Here is a 21,744-nt window from a genome sequence, read left to right as displayed (position 1 = left end):
TGGGGACAGGATGAGGGCTTCTGGGGACCTGTTGCACAACAATGTGCATGTCGTTGACAATGTTGTAATGTACACTTGGAAATTGTTGGTAAGATGAATTTTTTGTTGTGTGTGTGTTGGATTTCTTTTTTGCCACAATTAAAAAATAATAATCCAGTGTAGATTGAGGCCGCTGATGAGTGAGTGGAGTACAGATGTTTGGCCTTGTGTAGATAGTCAATCATTAAAGCTGAGTGATGAAGATTCATTGTATTACTCTTTTTATTTTATTTATTTATTTTTTTGCAACAGAGTCTTGCTCTGTTGCCCCAGTTAGAGTGCAGTGGCATCATTGCAGTGGCATCATCGTAGCTCACTGCAATCTCAAACTCCTGGACTCAAGCCATCTTCTTGTCCTGAGCAGCTGAGACTACAGGTGCACACCCCACCAAACCCAGCTAATTTTTTCTGTTTTTAGTAGAGACGGGGTCTTGCTATTGCTGAGGCTGGTCTCGAACTCCTGACCTCAAGCGATTCTCCCACCTCAGCCTCCCAGAGTGCTAGGATTACAGATGTGAGCCACCGCACCCAGCCGTCTACTTTTGTATATATTTTATATTTCCATAATAAAAATGATTTTTTCTTTAAAAAGAAAAGAAATTTCTCCTAGAAATGTTCTTCTGCCTACAGTCAGCAAGGACAGATGCATTGCCAGTTTGTTTTATTTTTTAAATAGCATTTACAGGTCTGAGTTTATGAATTGACTGGCCTGGGAAAGGTACAGTCCTTACTAGTTCTTTCCATTAAATAGGCAAAGGTTGTGTCCTCTTAACATCTGCAGTCCCAAACCTAAAGTACTGGATGAATGAGGGGGCCACAGCAGCGTCCCAGGGGAGTGCTGGGTAGTTCAGAAACCGTCAATCTCCTGACACAGCCTCATGGCTTGTCTTCCCACCCACAGCCCAGCCTCAGCTCGAATACCAGCTGGAAACTGACCATCAAGCTTGAGTTTGCCAGAGTCACGTATCTATTAAGAATTAGCCAGTACATAATGTAAACATTTTCTTTTATAATTTGTCCTGAAACAGATGTTTCCCTGGCCATTTCCCCTCCCCCGAAGTTGAAGGTTAACTCTTACAAGATGAGAAAAATTGTGCCTTTTACTAAAAGTTGTGTCACGTGCTGAATTGCCAGGAAATTTTAACAACTTGATCACAGTAAGACCTGGAAATGCAACTATTCACTCATATCATTAGAAACAGGAAAGCAGAACTGATATAAGAATCTGCCCCTTTTTTGTGAATAAAATGAAAAAAACAAACTATCAAAATGCCAAAATGTAACCTTGCTTATTGTAGAATTATGGCTATGACGAGGGAGGTTCAATGTCCCATGTCCAGTGTCACAGATATGTTTAAGCTTTTACTGCCAGATTAAGAGAGTTATATATATATATATATATATTTTTTTTTTTCCTTAGAATAGAGACTACCATAAGATTTTTTTCTTGAGTACATCAGTTTCTCTCTGTTCTCTTTTCCGCCCCCTTGGCCACCTGTCTTCTCCATGTGGAGTGACCTGTCAGGAAGTTTGGGCAAGAAACCCTTGTTAATATGGGGGACAGGGATGTTCAGATAGAGGAACCACAGGAGAGAAAGGAGTGAAGGAATCGAAGGGAGCCCCTCCACAGTAGGGGGACTAAACTTCAGTCTGCATCTCTCCCCTTCCACTTTCTTCCCTTCCCTGTCCCTGTTCATGAGCCTTTCCCCAATCTGTAGTTTGAAATATCACCTTGTAGCTCTGATTTGGGCGGTGCAAAGGCGATATATGTAACCAAAGTGTTAGTACCCCCGTAATATTCTCAAATAAAAAAAAAGAAATATCACATTGTTCAGTGGATTTAAAGATAAAAGAACTCATGGAATATTTTTTCCTTTAAACGGTGTGTGAGCCCCCCGATACTTATCTAGTGAGTGCCGGAGGTAACTTTGGATCAAGGGGCTGTGCTCACGACTCCGCTGATTCAACACATCCAACCGCTGGGTGGTTTTCACCTCTATGCAGGTTTAACTCACTTTTACTCTTAGGTAGATATTGTGTAGTTTAAACTTAAATTTGGCTATTTGGCTGGAGAGAAAAGCATAAGGGCCACTGATGTTGCAAAATAGTTAACAAGGAGCATGAAACCGTCACGAGTCTACAAATTCCTCTTAAAGCTATCTGCATTGACCAGCAGAGTATCTTGTGTTGCACACAACCGTGTCACTAGTACTTTAAAATTCAATGTGAAAAAGATAAAATATACTCAATATGGCTTGTTACTTATTAGGAATTGAAAGTGTAAAACTACACCCTCAATGTGTTATTTGCAAAGTTTTTACAAATATCAGTGTGAGACTTTCTCCCTCATCATTAAGGACAAAACTTATAAAAATAAATCAGTTTATTTTTTAAGGGCAACGTGCAAGATTTCTAAATATCAAGCCATGAAATGGTTTCCTAGTACATTTGACACACTAATGTGCAGTTATTAGAACATATTTTAATATACATTTAGTCTCCAATCATGAGACAATATATCATTTTAAAACTAATTGGTCAACAGTTATCTTTTTCCTGAATTATGACCTTAAAGTAAATGAAATATCCTATGTCATTTATATCTTGGTACAATTAAAATATAGATAATAATATTTAAAGATTATCCAATATGAAATCTAAGATGTGATTTTAATAGCATTGACCAATTTTTAAACAAAATTTTATCATAAAACATTAGACTTATTTGGAAAAATTACTAAGAGGATATAAGGGATTATATATTACTATTAAGGGAGTTTGCAATAAAAAAGAAAAGGCAAGAACCACTGCTTGGTAACATCCTCACTGAATGGCCCCTCTTTGAATGTCCTCATGCTACCCTTAGAGGTCTTTCCTTTGGGTCTGAAGATCTCTGAGGACAGCTGGCACTCCTCAGTCCGAATCTGCTGATTGCCAGAGATTTGCAGCTGTTCCCTGGAGCTGGCTTTCTGGACTTCTCAATGCTCCAGGAATGGCGGAGCAGAACACCCGTCCTCCCCAGAGGTTCCAGCGAGGCTGTGGCGTGCACGTGGGGGGCTCGGATGCTCTGCTTGGCTTTGTGAGCGTGCTTTGCACCCTGATGAGCTCAAAGGTCAAGCCAGGCCAGCAGGTTGCAAAATGAAATCAAGAATGACTTTTTCGGCTGGTTAAAGATAATTACTAAAATGAGTAGGGATGACATATCTCTTTCAAAATGAATAAAGTGACATTAGAGGGAAGAAAGAACTGAGGAGATCTGGATAAAGTCTGTAGTTTAGTTAACAGTACTAATTTTAATTTCTTAGTTTTAACCAATGTACCACAGTAATTAATGTAAGATGTTTGCGTAAGGAGAAGGCGGATAAAGAGTATATGGGGATTCTCTGTACTACCTTTCTGTAAATCTAAAATTATTTTAAAATAAGAAGTACAAGCATACACACACACACACACACACACACACACACACACACACACACACACATATATGAAAACCTTCCTTTTACAAGGAATGCTAGAGGAGTCAGGTGGAGAGATTTTGGTGCCACGTGGAAAGAGCCTGTTTGCCCATCTCAAATACAGTGCCTAGCCTGAAAAATACTGTGTGAAGAAGCGCAGCTCCTGCGCTGGGTGCTCACATTTATTCTCTCGCCCTGAGGATCAGTGTGAGCTCCCGTCGTGGTCTGTCTGCACCTGGAGTTGTGGGGGCAGCGCCCGGCCCCATCTCTTTTATGTCCTAATAATACTGCCTTTCCGGCCACCCATTGAATCAGGTCCCTCCTGCATTTCACACTTGGATTAACTCAATCATGCAAATTATGTCAAGCCTAAAAGAAATCAGGCTGTGGGCAAATAAGAAATGTTAATAAAAACTGAAAATACGGCTCACAGCCTGATGCTCCTTTATGACGCTGCCGCGCACCCCCAGTCCTTAGATTCCCGAGCTCTGGCTGAGTGAGGAAGAGAGAGGTAAGCAGGTTTGAGTTATAACATAAACAAAAACCACAGGGTTCATGAGATTCTCAAATATGGATTCACCTCTTTGGGTGGAATGATTTGGTTCCGCCAAGATGAGCAGGATAAGATTCCCCATGCAGAGCATTCCTTGACGTGTTTCTGTTTGTCCTTACCAAGCAGGGACTTCCAGCAGATTCTTTGCAGCTCTCTTCATATACCTTCTTGCAATAACACAATGGCATTGTGACCCCAGGCCTCTCTTTGGCTGCTTCCCCTGCTTAGGACACCCCCTGGTAGACACTCCTAGCCCACATGTCCAGCTCCTCACCGCCTTTTGAGGTCCAGTTAAAAGAAAATCTCTTAATTGGGAAAGCTCTCCTGCCTGGTCTCAGAGAATCATTCCCTCCCTCTCTGAATTCTGTCCTGTTTTGCTGGCTTTTCACACTGGCTGCCTCGCCCGGTGCTTATTTATGAACACACAGCCCCTTGCTGCCTGGAACGCAGGCCCCTGATGGGACACCCTGGCTACCGGGTGTCTCCCACCCGTTCTGGCACCACAGCATATATCCACCATGGTGGGTGCTCAGTAATTATTTTTAGAAGGATTTACCTGGAGTTTAGGTTGTAGATGAAGAAAAGACCACAGTGATGGAGGTTATTAGAGCTTCTATCTCAGACTTGCTCCACACTGGACAATTTGGTTTCAATTCTCCCTTGGTAGAGGACATTAGGCAAAGGAAAGGACCTGCCCTGTATGTGTTTAAACAAAAACCAAATTTGAAAAGGACCAGGAATACACAGGGAGGTGCTGGACCTGAAGGCATCTGCTCCTAGGGACGAACCCAAATGTGTAGCAGGTGCTCGGTTGGATTCCCTGGCCCCTCCTGAATTCTCAGTGCCTCGCCACTGGTCTCCCTTTAGGGGCTTTTCCGACTTTGCTTTCCAGTGACTGATGTAAGATTGCCTGCACAGAGAATTTCCTGTATCCACTAACATGGATTAAAGTTTATTGAGTGCAGAGATGGCGTTTAAAACTTCTCTGTATATTCACAGCACCTAGCCCAGAGCAGAGACCAAAAGTATTAATTCAATCTTTGCCCAACCAGTGGAATAAGTTGAACCAGCAGGACCCTTCTCCAACCTCCCTCTCCCTCCACTTCCTGACGTGCAGGTTGAGGAAATACTGTGTGGCCAGAGCACAGCTTGGAGCCCACAACGGCCTCCGTGGTGGCGAGGATGAGGACAATGCCGTTCCTAATAGCAATTTCAAGAACAGCGTTTTCTGAGTGCTGCCTGTGAGCCTGGTGCTGTGTTGAAGTGATTTACTTGTATTATCTCATTTCATCCTCAAGAAATCCTCTGAGGTATGTGCTAAATTACTGTCGTTACGCACCTTTTACCCACGAGAAACCTTGGGCTCTGGGAGATTCGGAAATGTGGGCCTCGGATCCCAAGTCCTGAAGTGGCAGGAAAAACGCCCTTTCTCCTGGTCCTGCGGCCTTGCCCAACTGTACCCGTGCAGCAGGCACAGGGGGAGGCTTTGAAACGCACGTTTTCTTACAAAAGGTCATTGTTCCCAGCAGAGGGGTTGGAATACTGCTAGTCCTGTCTTCTGGGTCGAGGGAAACAGTCTGGGTTGATCAGGGTCTTATCTCCATCTCCGGCGGAGGAGGCCAGAGATCATTTACCAGAGGGCTGCACTTCAGTGACCGCAGCCCGTGGAAGCCATCTGCGAAGGTCCCCCCGAAGACCTGTCTCCAAGAGCTGTGCTCTTCATGAGAGAGCCCTGGGATCTGGCTTCATTCCACGTTCCCCTTTACCTTCCTGCTTCTCCTGAAGAAAGCCCTAGGACAAACATTGGCAATAAAACTATTAAGTGCGGTCATTTTTATCTTAAACCAACTCACTTAGATTTAATGACCACTAAAATAGATGGGTTCAAAATAACCTCCCATTCTATCTCTCTTTTGAGGTGATTGGCATCTCCTTTTCCATTCAGAATTAGAGAAAATACCGCAGCTCAGCGGTGATCTTACTTCGAGGGGCTTGTTGGAACTCCACGCACACACCCCTGACAGATACAACAGGGATTAATGAGCCGTGACCAGAAGTTTGATTTTTCTGTCAGGCGCTGCCATCCGTTTTTAATAAACAGAAGAACAACATAAACTCCATCGCCTGCTCTCCACTGCAGAAACCGAGCGGGCTGCTCCTGGTACCATGCGTGTTGAGCTGAGTTATGATCCTAAATGCCTGACAAATGCTTTTACAAGCCCCTTTGGTCTGCTACTCTGGTGACTGGCTTTGCTCCCCAAGTTCCTTTTTTTTTTTTTTTTTTTTTTTTACCTCTATTCAACCTGGGCAGCTCAGCGCTTTGCCAAGTGTAATATCACATTTACAACTAAATGGCTTCAATTTGGTGTCACCGGTGCACTATCTGTGGTGTAAAACTGCCAAAATACCCACTGTTTTCCCTTTAAGCCATGCTGTGTGCTCTTTTGCAGAAGGCTGTCTCCTGCGAGGACTGGAACTTGAGCCAAGGTACAGCGAGAACTTACAGATGGTAAGAACCAGGTACGGTCGCAGAGCAATGCCTGGCACCTCGACACTCTTCCTCTATTTTCATGAAGCTGTATTTAATTTCAGTGAAATAGCCATCCTTAACAGAAATACTTGCTTCCTTCACATTTCCTGAAAAATTGCATTGCTTTTATATAGTAAAAATGATTAGGAAAAAGAATATACTTTTTTTCCCCATTTCTCTTTTTTTTCTTTTTCTTTTGGTTTTGCAAAACAAAGTAGGGTTTATGTGGGACATTTGTTTCTTTAGTTCCTGAGATGGTCGCTGAGAAAGATTGGCTGCCTTAAACCAAGCTGACCACAGGATGTCCCTAGTGCTCCATGAAAATTCTACCGAAGGGGCATTTACCTGGTAATGCAAAACTTTTTTCTTAAAGAAGAAAGGTCAGAGCACATAGATGTGGTTACATCTACAATTTCAAACAAAATCTGGTTCCACAGAGGCAGCTTTAGTGTCATCACGTAAAATCAAAGCAGATCTGCACTGAGGTTGTCCTTGAAGAAGAGTGTGCCACCTACAAGTAAAGCCACTAAACTTAACAGTCCAGAGCTGCTATTTAATTGCCCCTGAAGAGAAGTCACCCTGAGGTGGAGTTAATAACCAATACTAGATCTTTTTTTTTTTTTTCACTTTAATTTTCTTTGAAAGTTTCATGCTGAAGCAATGTGGTGACCACTATCTAATGAAATTATATGCTGTGCAAATACTTCCTTGGGCTGGCATGTTTAGAAAATCCCAAAATGAGAGTCTAAAAGAGCCCCAAATGAAAACATTTAAAAGGAACACGAGTATGCATCTAAACTGATTAAGACATTTAAATATAGAAACTAGTTAAATATGTAACCCAATCCTCTCTGGCACAAGGACAGGGGTGACATAGCCATGGTGCAAAAAGCAGCTATGGACAAGGTGTTTAAGGGAAGATGCCCAGAGAAGAAGGTGGGAAACGACAGATACATCAGTCACTGAACACTATACAGGCAAAGTGTGGAACTGAGTTTGTGAAACCTTCCTTCTGTCTCTTCATCAACTGATAGGCTGCAAAGTTCAGGACTGGGTCAAGTTGGCCAAGGACCAAGGCAGCTTGACAGCTCTCTCCTTGGCCCAGGTGAATCTGTGTTCAAGCAGATTTCTCTTATTTTATGTTACCAAAGCTTCGTAAGTTGTCACCAAGTATATCGCACTTGTCAATTCCACTGATGTTATAATAGTCCTCACCTTTGCTCGATTTTAACTCGTCTGTGGACTGCAAGAGTCACTTCTTTATGTTGGTGCAGTCAGAGTGCCCACACTGCTTCATCTCAGGGAAGGTATGTCAAGGGTCTGGATGGAGCCTATTTTCCCTTTTTTTTTTCTTTTTCTTTTATGTATAGTTGACACAGTAATTGTACATATTATGGGGTACAGTGTGACGTTTTAATGCATGCATACATTGTATAATGATCAAGTCAGTAATTACCATATCTATCACTTTAAACATTTATCATTTTTTGTAGTGACAACATTCAAAATTTTCTCTTCTAGCTACCTTGAAATATACACTACATTGTTATTTGTTACAGTAACCTTACCGCGTAAGAGAATTCTAGAACTTACTCTTCCTGACTAAGTATAACTTTTTATCCATTGACTAACCTCTCTCCTCTTTCCCTGCTATTTCCCCAGCCTCTGGTCACCACCATTCTACTCTCTACTTCTATGAAACCAACATTTTTAGATAGGAATAAGATCATGCAGTATCTGTTTTTCTGAGCCTGGCTTATTTACTTAACAGTCTCCTTCAGTTTCATCCCCTTTTTCATTTATATACCCAGGTATACAAATCTGAGCTTCTGTTATCTTTACAAACTTAATGCAAGCCATGCTATTACTGATATGGAGGCTGACATGGGGTGAATTGTGTCTCTTCACAATTCATATGCTGAATTTCTAACCTCCAGTACCTCAGAATGTGACTGTCTTTGGAGATAGGGCCTTTAAAGAGATAATTAAGGTTAAATGAAGTCATTGGGGTGGGCCCTAATCCAATATGACTGGTGTCCACATAGGAAGAGGAGAGTAGGACACAGGCACGCACAGAGGGAAGACCATGTGAGGACACAGGGAGAAGACAGCCACCTACAAACCAAGAAGAGAGGCCCCAGAAGGAACCAGCCCTCACCACACCTTGGTCTCTGCCTTCCAGCCTCCAGAATTGTGAGAAAACAAATTTCTGCTGTTTAAGCCACCCAGTCCATGGTACATTGTTATAGCAGCCCTAGTAAACTAAATACAGAGGAGAAACAATCTCAGCTTGGTAATACCAGTTATGTAATACTAGTCATCAGCTCTTTGGTTGAACATAGCTCATATCTTAATAATAATGGCTGACACCAACTGCGAACTTGGTAAGTGCTGTGTATTCTATCAAGAGATTTCTACATATCAGTTTACATAACCACTAAGGAAAACTTCCAAGACTGAAATCCCCACTTTTCAGATAAAAAAACAAGTGAAGATCCCACCTATCAGCCTCCAGGGCTCACATGTGACCTCTAGTGTACCATCTTTCAAACTGTGGAGAGGTAGGATCACAAAAAGGTAGAAAACAGGGTGTGACATTTTCTTCATATTCCTCTGTTTTATCCTCTAACTTCTGACACAACATTGTAACCTCCTGTGGGCAAATCTTGAACAGAATACACTTGTCTGAGGAAATATGTTGGTTATCCCAGAGTTAAGCCTGAGATCTCCTTTTTAATCATGGGGTCACACCTTTTCCCTTTTGTAGGGTACATTTATATCCACGGGTGCTTGCCCTCCACATTACCTGCTACCAGCAATTCCCTGTGGATTGTATTAAAGAGGCCAGGCTGGACAGGAGTGAACAGGACACAGTGAACATCTGGTGGATGGAGCCAGTGACTGGGCACTGACCTGGATGTTGGTGAATTCATGATTCACATGGAATCAGAGAGCTGGAGGGCTGGGCAGGCCTTGTCAATCTGCTGGTCCATTTAATTCCTGGCTCTATTTCAGCCCTTATCATAGTCTGCATCAATTTAGCGGGGGCTGTGTGGGAGTGTGAGTCTCCCCTCCCGTCCACTGAAATGGGGTTCCCCACAGACACAATGCACCCGGAGAAGCCCTGTGACCTCCTCCTTCAGCAGCGGTGCACACTGACACCCGGCGGTTTGTCCCTGCGTTTGTAACTCGCCAGGGTTTGCAGTTAGTGCCAGACCAGCCGGGAGCTGGCTTCTTTCATAGTCCAGTGTTCTTTCCACTACAACGTGCTGCTTTATAGAAATATCTGAATTTATTTTTTTAAAAAAGATAAGCTGATGGATAATTATTCTCACCGCAAAGGAATTTGCTATGATACGAAAGCATTCACTGTCTAGGCTCCTTCAGATAGAAAGCACTCCAGTGGATTAAAAACATAGTGGGCTTTACAGAAATTCAACTGACTACTGTTTAAAAACTCACCTATTCTGTAAAGTGAAAGGAGCACATGAAAACTCAGAACATACCAAGTGAGTTAAACAATCACCTCTTAGGAGTGTTAGTTAAGGAAAGTGTCATGGCCAGGTGAGGAAGGGCCACTCTGCACTGCTCTTGAGTTCAAGGTGAGCTTTCTGTGCAAGAAGCATTGTGCCAAATGCCCTACGCGTGTTATGCTGCTAAATCCTTATGACAACCTCATGATATAAGAACAATGATTATCCCCATTTTATAGACCAGAAAACTGAGGCACTGAGAGGTTAGGTAACTGGTTTGAGGTCAGGTCACTCACTGACCCAAACCACTATGGGCTTTGCAAGAAAATGGAGATATTAGTTTGAAACCAAACTTGAAATTAAAAAATAAAATACAACAGCTAGACATTCACTGACTTAAAAATAGAGAAAACATATTGACCTTCTGGTTTTGAAATTGTTTAATAATTGGAAACCAATTTCAAACTTGAGTTTGGCACAATTTTAAGGGGTCAGTCAAGGGGAATACAAAATCTTCTTTTTAAAAGACAGCTGCTGCATTTTCAAGGCAATGCCATTCACCTGAAGTGGAGGCAGGCAGAGACAAAGGAGGTGTACTTTAAACTTTTTATAAATAATGTATATATCAAGTAAAATATAAAGAAAACCCATATAGTTTTGATAATTGTACAGTATTCAAAACATTCCTTTTTAAGGATTAGGAAAATATTCAGGTCATTATTTGTTCCACTCAGCCATTTAGTTACATGAATATCTTTTCAAAATGCCCAACTACAATCTCAGAGGATATGAGTGAGCCATGTCTTCTTTATAATATTACTACTAATAAGCAAAAAGTAAATACAATTTGTTGTTTAAATAGCTTTCCTCTTTTCTTTGGCCACGCAGGCCTTCATTTCATTTAATTAAACTGTTCATTGCTGGTGCGACTATCTCTTGGCAATGCTTTCAGATACCTAGATTTCCCGGTGTGCAAAAGAACAGTCCGCGTGGTTTGATACTGGATTGTGTGGTTGGCTGGAGATGGGTCTACGTGCAGTTGTGTCTGGAAACATTCTCCCTCCTACCTTGTGTGTGATAAGAGATCTGATGAGCATTTAGTGACTTCTGCCTGTTTTCAGCATCTAGTGTCTTGCTTTCCATGCTGGATTCATCAACTTAGAGAAAGCAAATGATTTATAAAAATCACAAAGCACGACGCAGGTACCCCACTGGGTGTTTGGCTCCTTTTTGCAGTTACCTGCTGCTGTGTAGGGTGTTCTCTTCCATAACTGAATATTTAAGTCTAGAAACTTGCTTGGTTTCCACCCTCGCATCAGGGCGTTCTCTGGCTATTGCCCTGGTGGGGCTGGGGTGGTGTGGGGTGGAGCGTGAGCTGGGCAAGGCAGGGACCACGGCCCACCTTTGATACCTTTTCCAGCACGATGCCCTGACTAATGAGCAGAGGCCACTAATGAAGAGCGAGGCTGGGTCTCTCCTTTCCCAGAGAGTGAGCCCCTTGCCCTTCTGGTGCCCACTAGCCTGCGGGCACCCAGCCTGCCTCCCGAATGGATGACTTCCGGCTCGCTGTGCCGCTCCCTGCCCTGGTGCCCATGGCCGTGAATAACCTTGATTTTGTGTGTATTTATTTTATTTTGAATTTCTCCACCCTGGATCTTTCCACCTCCAAACCCCACCCCTCACTTGCCGGCCCCATGTGGTGATGTTTCTTGAAATGTTAGATTCTTTCTTCCTCTATCCACCCCCCGCCCTCCAGTTCTGGAAGCATTTTGTTTCTGTACTGCTTTGTGAAGCTCGTGCTGAGTCCAGATCCTTGGGGCTTTAAAGTTGAATTAATTATTAAACAGGAAGGGAGCAGTACTTTCAGCAGGCGCCAAGTAACTATCCTTAAACTGCAACCTGGCACTGTTTTTCCCACCCTTGTGCTGTGGTTTGCTGAAGGCAACTGGAGATTTTTATTCTAGTTTTAATCAAGCATTTCTGTAAGTTTTCAGGCAGTTAAGATTTGGCAGCAAAGGGCTGGGAAGTCAGTCTTCATCACCTCCCAACCAGTTTGGCAAAAAAAAAAGAAAAAAAAAATTTTTAAATCAGAAGTACTTTCCCAGTTCATAAATCAATCTGAAATCTCCCACTTTCAACTGTTCACCTTTCTTGAGAGCAGGGTGGGCTTTTCTCTCAAATAAACGTATATTTTATGTTGATTAGTTCCCATTTGTAGAGAATGGTGCTTTTCAAATAAAACCATCATAACATTGATTTTGTTGCTTTGCAATTGTTATAATCATTGCTTTAATTTAGGGGCTATATTGAAGATATCAAACCTGTATTTAAAGGTTTCATAAAGACACACCACAGAATTTCTTAATTTTCTGAGTGTAGCCATTGATACTTTTCAGAAATTCACAACTCATTGGAATTGATGCACCAGCTTGGCTCAGATACTGGGTATGGACGTTCCAATGAATGCCCATTCTCTTGTGAATGAGACAGTGCCAGTATTTTCTAGAGAAACCCAAGCCCTTAATATAGGTATCAAAATAATAGCCTTAAATGGCAGGGAGAAGCATTTTGGAGCTCACCAATTGATTTTCACCTGGCTTCGGGCGTTGGGTGGCTGGCCTTTCCCAGTCTCGGCCCACTGGCTTTCCACAGGAAGCTGATAGGAAGCTGCTCAGCTCCATTAAGTCTCACCCTGTAGCTAACAGCGGTGCTGGCTGTGGGGTGGGGAGGGAGGAAGAGCTATCTGGGTGCAGCTGGGTGTGTGGGCAGGAGTGTGAAGCAGCCTCAAGAGAAAAGAGAACAAAGATTTGGTTAAAAATTTAGATTCATGCATATAAATTTGGAACAGGGCAAAAAAAGTAAGCCCAATGCACACAACTCTCCTGTACCCCTCCCAGCCGGCTTGTGATGAAGTGTGCATGTGAGAACAGCTCAGAACCGAAACACGGTACAGTCATGTCACCCCTAATGTGCTTCAAAGCCTTGCACCAGATATATCCTTAGAACTTTTTAAAAATGAGATGCTCTGTGAGCCTTGCAATCAAAATATTATTTTTCAATACTTATTTTCCCTTCAAGAGTAAAAAAATATATATATTCTTGCTAATAATTCTTGATTTTTAAGAATCTATAAAATTTTTACCACATATATATTATCTACATTTTGACTGTAATTTCCATCAGTCAATAGGTTTAATTACAATAAGCCAATAAATTTACTTATAATAAGTAAAAAAGTATGGCCCACTGGCTTATTGAAAAGATGAGCTAGAAGAAACCAGATTAATTTACACTTCTAAGAATTTCACAAACCTCAAAATTTTAACCACCTCTCCTATAAGTTCCCTGAATTGCCACCGTTTCCAGGGACCGATCCTTTCTCAATAAATCACCCTCTGACCTTGGCGTTGACATTGTTGTGGGGCTCCTACTCTCAGGATGTCAAATTTGATCATATTATTTAGGCTTGTGTAACGGCCACACTGGAATCATTATGTTTCTAACTATAGTAAATAATTTAAGATTACAAAGATGTATTCCTTATCAACCAATATTTTGAAAATATATTTATTAAATGCACAGCTTGTGTACAATTCCTATCTGTTCTTTATGTCCCATTTTCTTACCAGAAAATATATTCCAAGGTGGTTTTAAAATTAAACAATATGATTTCTGGTCTTTCACTATGTAAAGGTCTTTGTCCTTTTTACTTGGAGATGGGCTGATTCCTTTATTTCTCACCCATAGAGAGTTTTAAAAATTTTAAAGAATACTTTATCTAAAATAACTTCTCAGGAGCTGACCTTCTATGTTTATATATTAGAGCACTTTCACTTAGTTGGAAATGAAAACTAGCCAACAATAATAAGAACCCTCTAAACAAAAAAATAAAAAGAGTATGGAGACTACCGAATGGGCACGCATTGCTTTTGAAACGCCTTTTTCTTCCTCTACCTTTAAGGAAAACTCTAAAAATATTGTTTGTGTTGTGTGCACTAACCTATGGTTTCCTGTGAACTTTCTTCTCCGCTAAAAAGAAAGAACTAAGAAACGTGTTTCTGTCTGATTTGTGTCAAATGTGTTCCAAAAAAATAACGAGGTATTCCTTTCGTTATGAGGAATATTTACGTCATAAGTTGTCCCCGAGCATTTGTCACCATTCCTTATACAATGCTCCCAACTGCTAATGCCAGGCAGCGAGGGCTTCTCCGCCATGTGAACAGCTCCGATTCCGATTCGGGCGAGTCCAGCGCCTGCCGAGACGTCGGCTATCTCTGCAGGTGTATGGGCTGCAGCCCTAGGCTAGCCTGTCTCTGCTTCCCCAAAGGTCTCAGAGCCCTTCTGCAGCCCAGATGGTTCCAATTTGAGGCCTACACTCAGCGCTGGAGCTGTATTGAGTTTCTTCCCTGAAACCAACAAAACCTGCTTCAGCATTTTGCTTGGATTAAAATATTTGTCCCTTTTTTCACAGGGCAGAAGGAGGACTCCTGAAGCCTCCGAAGGAAGGAAATCATTACAGGGCCCTACAGAAGTAGGTCATGTGCTACAGCTGCTCATAGTTTAAGAGGAAGAAACATGGGACCTCAAACCTGGAACACGACTCTTTCAAAATGCTTGTGAGCAACCCAAGAAAAACATCCTCCCGAGGCTTATCTAATAACCATGATCTATAATCGTCTCAATGTGTGCTCATGTTTCCTTAGGAGTTTGCACCTACTTCCCAGAGCTAATGAGATGCTGAAACAGAACACACAAAAAATTTAATGAAGGAGATTTAATAGTTTGTGTTAAAGTTAATATGGTCCATTAGGAGCTGTCATTTTTATAAACAATGAAGATATGTTACCCTCTTCTTGGGTGTAAAGTCATTCCACGCAGGACCTGTAAACATTCGGTAATGATCTGTAGAACATGCATGAACGACAATTAAAGCACCACTTGAAAAGTCTGTTTTTCTCACATATTTGGTTTCTTGCTAAATAAACTCATAAAAATCATACATGTGTAAGCATAGGCTTACATTATAAAAGAATGTGTGTGCATTTCATTAAGAAAAATCAAAAAACAGATTTCTCTTCTAAGTGTTTTTGGTTTCCAGAGGCTTGAGAAATATTAGAAGTGATTAGTTAAATTAGGAGCATAGTTTCTAGTTTCTAGTTGGTACTATAATAATAAAACAACGACTCTTTATGGTAGTTTAAGAAGACATAAAATTAATAGTTCACGATGTCATGAAAGGCATGATTACAACCTTTAAAAGTTTTAAGTAAAAAAGTTTCTGTAAAATGTATCTCTATCTGTTACAAAAATAGTACATTCTTCAATGACTCAGAGTTTTGTTTTGAAATTTAGTGTTTTAATTGTAGCAGAGACAAGACATTAGAAGTTGTATACTTTTTGAGACTCACTGAATATGTTTGAGAAAATGAAATCAGATTGATTTTCTCTGACTTTATAAATAGAATTTGCTTTCTTGTTTTCTCCTTTTTTTTTAAATTTTTTTTTTTTAAGACAAATGATTTCTTTTCATTGGTTTTAGGTTTGGCAGACTATGATGAAAAATTCTTACAACCCCCTAACATTTTCTTCTTCGTACAGAGGGGAAGGAGGGGAGGAGGGAAAAGAAAGGAAAGGTCCAGATTAAAATTATTCTAGTTATTCACATAGACTTGAAAGCTCCAGTGAGGAGTTTTGAGAAGTAGCCTCAGGCAGAACTTGCTATCAAAGAAGGCCAGGAACAAAAAACATTTAAAAGCAGATTACAAATCCCTTCTAACAAAGCAAAATCAAATCACTGATCGATAGGTGCAGCTGGGTTTAAATTGTTTCCTTAAAAAGGCTTTAAAAACTTTTTTGAGTGATAGGCTGGAGGTTGAACCTTTTATGCTTTGGAGCAAACTCTTTCTGGAAAAGTCTTTCCCATCTCTTCCAGGGAGGGCCTCTCTTGGGATGAGCCGGAGTTGCTCTCTTCTCACTTAACAGGGGCCTCTGGCTGGAAAAGGCTGGCAATAGGGTTAACAGGAAAGGGAAAGACATTCTTTGATCTATGTCAAGCCCTCTAAGATATTTTAGCTACTAATCCCAACAGCATAGCTGGATTCCCCGTGGTCATCTATGAACTATCTGTGCAATGCCCAAACTGGGGTGCTATGACATCAACTTGGAGGCTAAAGAAAATGTTCAACAAAGAAAGGCCCCAGACTCTAGGTCGCGGAAGCCGCAAAAATGCGCTGGGTAGATTGTGGCTCGCTGTCTAGATCAAGGCCATGTGGAGGATGTTGAAGTGTACCTCTGAGCATCAGACGTAACTCAGATGCCCTGCTTTTTTACGGACTGATTTCAAACAGGACTTTTAAGAACCAGGGGAGAGAGAAAAGAAAGAAAACCAATGAACAAGTAGTGTTCAATTTATTCACATATGTTCCAAATGGCACAGAGATAAGCACAAAAGGTTCTGGCACATTTTTTAATGATTTTATTATCACCAGACAAGAATTGAAAGATGGTCCAGATGCTATTGGGAAGACAGGAAAAGATTTTTAAAAATAATAATAATAATAATAATACCATGAATGGTTCCCTGGTCCTATAAACAGGCAAGGCTGACCAATGAGATCTTTGAAGTTAGGCCTATTTGCCAACCAGTTTATTAAAAAAGGAAGGTTGAGATGATGTAGGAAAAAAGAAAACTTTTAGAAAAAATTGATCTTGGTCTGACTCTCTCCTTCTCTCCGTGAGCTTCGCTTGACTGGAGTGGATCGTCATTTTAGCGGACGATTAAGTGGATGAAGAAGGGAGGTTTACATTCAGGCAAACCTCAGGCGGAGCAGTGGCTCGACCGCGCCATCCTCAGGCAGCCCGTGCTGTGCACACAGCACATGTGGAGAATGGGGATCCCTCCCGTGCCCGGAGTCAGCGCTGGGGTCACAGACCAGCCCCTTCCTTGCTCTTGGCTCCTCCTTCTCCTTCGTAATATCCACCTTAGTGCGTAGCATTCTGCGTTCTCGCAAACGCTCTGGCCACTCTGGTGGGAAGAAAGCTCTTCCTTTCTGGGCTTGTCGAGGAAATAACTGGTGGCCTGGAAAACGGGTTTACGATCTCTTTACGCATGTGCGTGTGTGTGTCTGTGTGTCTGTCATGTTTCCAAGTAGATTGTAAGCTTCCGGATGGTGGAGACCACAGTCTTTCTGCTCAGGGCTGTGATCTCCTAACTGCTCAGTAAAAATTGGTCCATTGGTGGGTGGCTGATAACGAAGCTGAAAATAGATGGCCAAAGTGACATGCCCAGGGAAGGCAGGTAATGGCTAAAATCTTATCCAAGGACTCCAACCCTGTTTAGCGATACTACTTTTCCAAGTATTGCTCGAAGCAGCCTCTACCTACGGAATGACCAAAGCAAAACCTCTTCAGAAAGGCAACATCCCTTTTATAGCACCGCAGTTCCTCATGCATTTCCCTCCTGAAAATGAGGGTGTGGAGACTTGGACTCCTCCGTGCCCTGATTCACTGCCATACTGTCCTTTGGCTCTGTTAGGACAAGATCTTCCATTATCTGGCAAAAATAGTAAAACGCTCATTTCACTGAACGCGCTGGAGTCGTACACGCAGGACGGATCATTTACTTTCGGTTATGACTGTTATTTCAGCTGTCCAGTCTTTATTTGCTAGGCATTTCAAAAGTGAAAGGACACGTTTATTTCACGGCCAAAATATTATCGGACCTACCTTGCTACCCCAAGAAAATTTCTGTAGCAACACAGCATTGTTTTGTGATGTTGTAAATAATCTCTCCCTCCACAAAATTTTACATGACCACAGTAAAAATAAATGTGGATATCTGAGTTTTATAGTTGAAAATTTTAAATGGGTACTTGTAAATTAGATTCTCAAAATTCTAACAATATCCATTTATCTTTTTGCTTATAATTTTTAAATTTTTACCAAAGGGACCTTCTATTGCTTACAACAGAATGGAAACAAGCACAATATCTAGAGGTATGTTAAGTCTGCAAGTGCTGATCTGGGGCTGCCCCTGCAGCCAAAACTTCTGCCTCTGCTCTGGGTGTGACTTGAAGGGTGAGTCTCTCAACCATTTGCTCTTTTATCTCATTCATTTGTCACTGAAATCATTTTTGCATGTGGTACAAATCATGTTGTAACGAGGCAAATTGATCTCTTTAATGCAAAAACCATTAATTGAGTACCCAATATGTACAATACAAGTGACAGGAAAGCTACACACAAAAGCACAATAATTGGGAATGTGATCATGTCTACCTTTTCTTCTTCATGGCAATAATTGGAAACAGAGTCAGCATATGGCTTGCACATAACCAAGGGGCTGTTTCCCTTAATAATTCACTGTGTGTTCAAAGGCAGGATCATCCCTGGATTACTGCAGTTTTAGACAACACACTAACGTTTACTAATAGGGGATTGGAAATTAAAAATGTAAATTAGTGCTTGGGCTTTTTAAAATTTATATGTATGTCAGATAACCACTTATTTTCCACTGAATTGATGTGCTTTGAGATTCTGTAGGCAGAGGCTGAACACATATTATGATAGTATGTCTCATTTTCACTAATATTCAGTTTGGACAACTGGCTCAAAGTGATCCAAGCAAGAACATACATAAAGTGAGAGTAATCACAGTGTGAAAATGCCAGTGAGACCCACAATGCTTGCCCGGTGGAAACCTGCTTTCACCACCCTCCCTCCTCCATCCCTCTTCCATCCAATCCCTCACAGAATTTCCTGCCTTGGTTTTCACTAGTTCTATACAGACAGATACCGTGTTTCACCAATCACAACTTCTTTTTGCTCTTGACTTGCTCTTTCTGGCCTGGGAATTTTTCTTGTCATTCAATCACCTTAGAGTCTTTTCCTCCTCTTTCCAAAACAACTTTCTAAAGTTTTGATTTAAGTAAAAACTCTAGTGAACTACTGGTAAGTATTGGTTAAATAACCTTTGTGAAATAAAATTGATTTAATCAAACTTGGGACTACTTTATCTGATGACAAGCTATGCTATCATTCACTTTGTGATATTTCTAGAAACTCTACAAATAAATGCCAATGTAAATCTGGTCCCTCCACTTTCAGAGGACCTTAAATACTCAGCTTTCCAGTTTTTATTATATTAATGTACTTATCTGGAACAAGAGCTCTGCATATATGTGTGCATGTGTGTGCTGCACACACACATACGTGTGTTATTGTGTGGATTGTAAATTCCATCAGGAGGATAAGAATAGGTCCTTTATCATCACCATCTTTTTTTGTTTCTGTCGTAAGTCCTTTTCTCACTGAATATCTATGATCACAGAAGTCCCTCAATAAATGTTGTAAAATTACTGGAAATTTTTTACTTAGGGAGAATTCCTATCACTTCAGTAAATACTTTACTCGAGAAAGAACAATAGGATAAAATGTTCAAAACAGCCTAACTCTGAGCTAGTTCAACTCTATAGTATGTGTCCATTTAATACAAAAGCCTAATAAAAAAGAACTAATGAAGAAAATGAGTAGCTTTAAAGGTAAATTTTGTTCAATGTTTCTATTTCATTTTAGATACATTTTGAAATGGATAATAACATAGTTTATCAGCAGATAAACTGTAGTCTCCAATTTAATTGAAACATTATGTGTGTGTGTTCTATGAAGGCTATTCAATGAAATAAGTGATTACCCAAAATGTCGCTTATTTATTTTTTATGAGTATGAACATAATTTTTAATTCCATTTTTTCATTTAAAACTGTTTGGCCTAGGAATTAGACTACCACACCAAAAGGCGAGTTGGAAAAGGAACAAAGGGCATCATCATTTGTCTTGCATTCAAGGAAACTTATTTTATTCAGGAAATAAAGAATTTCTGCCTGCATGCATAAGAGATCAGAAACAAAATAGCGGTGTCATCCACAAGGACAAGGTGAATCTAATGTATTCCCATCAGATGTCCTGCGAAGGCTTTTGAATTTTATTTTTGAAATTCACTCAGACATATAAAGCCCCAGTAGAGAGTAAACAGTATACTGGAGTTCAGTAAAGCAGGTGACAGTTCTAGTGTCTAACTTGGGAGGAAAGAAACATACAAATTCTGAATGAGGTTAAGGAATGGGCTCCTATTAATCCAATAAGAGATTTCTGTAGGGGAATTTCTGCAGACTTCAGCTCATTACAATGAGGTAGCAAGTGCAGTTCTACGGAGACACCTGGTAAAATTCCCTATTAACTAGTAACAAATCCAGCTCCTTGTATATCTAATGCCATTGCATCTACCTAGCAGTCAGCAAAAAAAACCCCACAGCAATGTACTATTATGCTCCTAAGTAAAAGCAAATGAATGAAAATCTAAATCATCCAACTTGTGCCTTAAAAAGGCATACGTTGATGGGAAGTAACAGTGGGAAGTACCTAGTTTGTTGTCTGCATTAAATACAAATTTACACACCCAAATGACTAAAATAATGAAAGTGATAGATTAGTGTATTGATGCATAATCACTGTCTAGAATGCAGAACTTATGAGCAGCCTGATTTTGAGAACAATTACTTGTAATTAAAGCTGTGCTGGTTACCAAAAAAAATAATAATAAATAGAGAACTCCTTTGTGTATAACACCAATTAATTACTTTTTTTTCCCAGCAAGAATAGCTCTTAAATGTCTGTGCTGCTATTTATATCTGACCACATCCAGGAGGGGTACGAAATTGTATTGCCTAGCAGTATTCCCAGAATGCTGTTTGCAACTCATGATTTTCAGCCAGTTTTCCTTAAACCCATTTAAAAAAACAATAACATCCATAGGACTCTGATGTAAGAGGGGTATTATGATTCTTGTTTTCTTAATAATTAATAAAAACAAATGCCTAGACCCAGCTAGACAGTTTGCAAACCAATTTCCCTAGCTACTGTCCTCACCTGAATACTATGAATAATGATTAAATTATAACCAGAGTTATGCTCAGGTGTAGCAAATTTTTTTTTTTTTTTTTACTTTGTAAGGACCATGATTGTATTTTATCTAGCCTTACAACAGCCCTTCTGGGTCAATCTAAAATTGGAAATCATGGTGATTGGCAACAGTGTCACTGGATACTCTTCCTTGCCTTTTGGTGGCAGGGCAGGGGCAGCCAGCCGCCAGGGGCTTCGGGAGAGGCTGGTGTGCAGCCCCCTTCCTGGCCCCCAAAAGTCTGACCACTGGTCTGTTCATCCACAATCACTCACCACCTTGAGGTCTCCACTGAGACTGGCCCTAGGGGGAAGCCAGGCACAACTACTTCACTCATTCTCCTCTTCCACTTAGAGACAGAGAAAGTTCTGAATTTTCCAGAGCAGTCCTTTTTTCAGGTGAGTTTGTTATTCACTGTGTCGCTGACAGGGGCTGAATTCCTTTCCTATAGTGAATATGCCCATACAGCAGGCGAATAAATCAGCTGTGGGGCTCTGCATCAAGATCTGGAGTTCAAGAAAAAAAGTCACTGTAGGAAACAGATTAAAATAGATGCGAATATGGGTTTTATTGGGGCAGGATGTCTCTGAGTGGCGTTTTTCTTTACTACTCTGTTTTTCCAAGGTGTCCATGACATCTCGCAATGAATGGCGATGCATTGGCATTGTTAATGATGCAGAATCGTAGTTCCGCTGCCGGGGTTCAGTTCTTGGCTTCATCCCTTAGCGCTGTAAG

The 21,744-nt window shown here is 40.9% G+C and overlaps 1 long non-coding RNA gene across 1 annotated transcript; it reads left to right on the top strand.

Moving 5' to 3' along the window:
- The first annotated feature begins 6,495 nt into the window (after window positions 1-6,495).
- LOC123636488 lies at window positions 6,496-15,045 on the top strand. Its single transcript, XR_006734555.1, has 2 exons — window positions 6,496-6,570; window positions 14,525-15,045. It is a non-coding gene; the product is annotated as an uncharacterized LOC123636488 (long non-coding RNA).
- The last annotated feature ends 6,699 nt before the right edge of the window (window positions 15,046-21,744 follow it).

The sequence above is a fragment of the Lemur catta genome, chromosome 4 (assembly GCF_020740605.2).
Source record: "Lemur catta isolate mLemCat1 chromosome 4, mLemCat1.pri, whole genome shotgun sequence".
NCBI lineage: Eukaryota > Metazoa > Chordata > Mammalia > Primates > Lemuridae > Lemur > Lemur catta.
This window is presented reverse-complemented; position numbering and strand designations above follow the sequence as displayed.